Consider the following 2,749-nt stretch of genomic DNA (forward strand, 5'->3'; position numbering starts at 1 on the left):
TACACCTGAAGCCTAACTCTCACTTTAGTTCTTAAACACTAAGACTGAATTGGGGATTTTAGTTTGTCACTCCAAAGATTCTCCAATTCTACACCCAACAAAGCATATTTTCCTATTTATTTGCACTTAATTTCATGAACAAATTTCTTCTCCAAGAAAGAAAATGTGATCCTCACTCTATTGTAGAACTCATACTCCATTCCCAAATCATTTGTTTAACAACATATTTTAACAATTTAATTGGCAAAATTGAAATGTAAATTAAGTTCGGAGTTGAAAAATCATCACAATTTATTTTATATTTTAATATTGGCATATCATATTTTCTCTTCATTTCACCATATTTCAGAGTGGGGAGAAAGATAGAGTGAACTACTTAGACTTCATGAGAAAGACACAACAAAACAGAAATTTCATATATAAAAGAAAGATCATACAACACTAATACACATACAAAACTTGTCTGAAACTCTTTCTCAAAGCAAATCCCTTATAGCTTTTCCTTAGAAATGCAGGAGGAAGATATCTCTCACTTTTCTCCTTCTTCAACACTCTTACAGAAAGTTTCACACTAAATCTCACCACACAAACTCTAAAATATAAAAGAAAAATTGTTAATGGACTCCAATATGGTGGTGGAATGAAGGTGGATTATGAAGAATTGAGAAAATGGAGCATGGAGGAATGTCTTGGAGCGAAAAGGAGTCACTTTGCTGATGAATTTTAGCCCCATATAAAGCCCAAGGTCAGTTCTCCAAGAGGTGCCTACAAAATCTCTTCAAAAATCGTCCAAATACATCAAACCTTCTAGAAACGGGGGCCAAACCGCCTTTGGCACCATCAACACTAGTTCTGGCATCGTCGGCGCTGAGTAAAAATTTCAGTTGTTATGTTGTTTTGCGTCGTCAGCACTGCCCTTGGCGCTGTCGGCGTTGAGTACTTCTTCAAAAACATCATTTTGACTCCAAATTACATCTTTTTTGCTTCCTTTTTATTTTAAGTCCTAAAAATCAACAACCTTCAAGAAAACATCAAAATACACTCCATTAAGATGCAATATCACCAAAAATAAGCGTAAAATATCGGTATAAAAATGCATATATTTTTGGTGTATCAAAATCCCCCAAACATAAATGTTACTTGTCCTCAAGTAACTCCTCTACTACATAAAAATGTGACCTATGGTAAAAAAATTAACTTATAGACTTCCATATTTAAGTTCTCTAGACATAATAGTATAACTTAAGAAAAATTCAAAATAACTCCAGTTAATACTAAAGGTGCTAGGATATTCAGCAATTAAGTCTAAGATTTATGATCTTCTTTTTCTTTCAAGAAAAATTGCAATTTGTCATATTAAAGTCACTTAGAAAATTCATATGAAAAATAACTTCATAAAATTTTATTAATCATTAAGCTAATGCTCGAATAAAAAATTTTGAAAATATGTCCAAGTTTTTGTCCTTAATTTGATTTAAGTGAAGTCGTTAGGCATCTCCTCAAGCGTCTCCCCACATCTCTTTATTTGTTTTACTTTTCAGGATCATTGTTAATCCCCTTTTTCTTTTCTTTCTTCTTTTTTTTTTTTATGTTTGTGAGTATTACTATATCTGGATAGCCGTTAATGATTTTGAACGTCACTATCCTCTTCTTAAAGGTAGAATTTCTTCACTTAACAAATTTAGATTATCTTAAAAATTACATAAGCTTAATTCTTTTCTTTCTACATGAATCTTTTAAGATTTTAAATACGTCAAAAATACAAATTTTTTTACTAGAAATAGAAAAATACAGTCTTATTCTCTTTTACCAAATATCGTATTCTCTAGAATTAACCTTTACTATTGAAATTTTTTTTACTTAAATTTACTTTATATTTAGAAACATAAATATAGTTATCCAAATTTAACCCCTAATACCCAAGGTCATGTTAAATTTAATTTTTTTTAAAAATATAGTTAAGAGAGGAAAAATAAAATTAAGTTCTTTCTTTTCTTGTTTAAAATAATTTTTCTCCCCCCCACCCCCCCAACTTAATTTTTTTTAAAAGATTTACATGAACTTTAAAAATAAAAGGGGTGAAAGAAAGCATTAAACACATAAAGAAAATTCATACCTGTTGAAGATTCTGATTTTTACAAATAAATTCTGAAATACTGCAGGTGCTAATAGGAAAAACTACAAGGCTTATAATATTAAATTGCACATAATATATAAAATTTGCTGAGAAAGAGTTAATCACAATACAAATAACAAAGTGCTGAAACAAACAACATAACTAGACTAAATTCTAAAAATGAAAATAGTTTTACACATTACAATGTAACAACAGAGTCTCAACAATATCACAAAACAAACAATACAATCACATAATATAACACAAATAAATCAAAAAACAAAAAGATTACCAGTCATCATCTTCTTCATTATTAACATCTAACTTCTGTTACTAATATGGAGTATAAACAGGGTGAATAGGGAACTAAACTGTATGATCACCCCTCAGGTATTTCACTAAAGCATCATCATAAGCAGCATCATATTCTAACTTATGGAGAATCAGACCATCCGTATGAGCATTTTTGGCCTCCATGTTCTGTATCCTATGATCCATCCTCAAAATATCGATCCATCCTCATCCTCAAAATATCTCCCAGTTGAATCATCATCTGGTCCAATAACTCCCTGTTACTGTGGTCACTTGAAGTAGGCTCACTAAAAGTAGGGGTCTTATCAGTAAAAGGAATAT

This window comes from Phalaenopsis equestris, unplaced genomic scaffold (assembly GCF_001263595.1).
Source record: "Phalaenopsis equestris unplaced genomic scaffold, ASM126359v1 Scaffold204612, whole genome shotgun sequence".
Classification (NCBI taxonomy): Eukaryota; Viridiplantae; Streptophyta; class Magnoliopsida; order Asparagales; family Orchidaceae; genus Phalaenopsis; species Phalaenopsis equestris.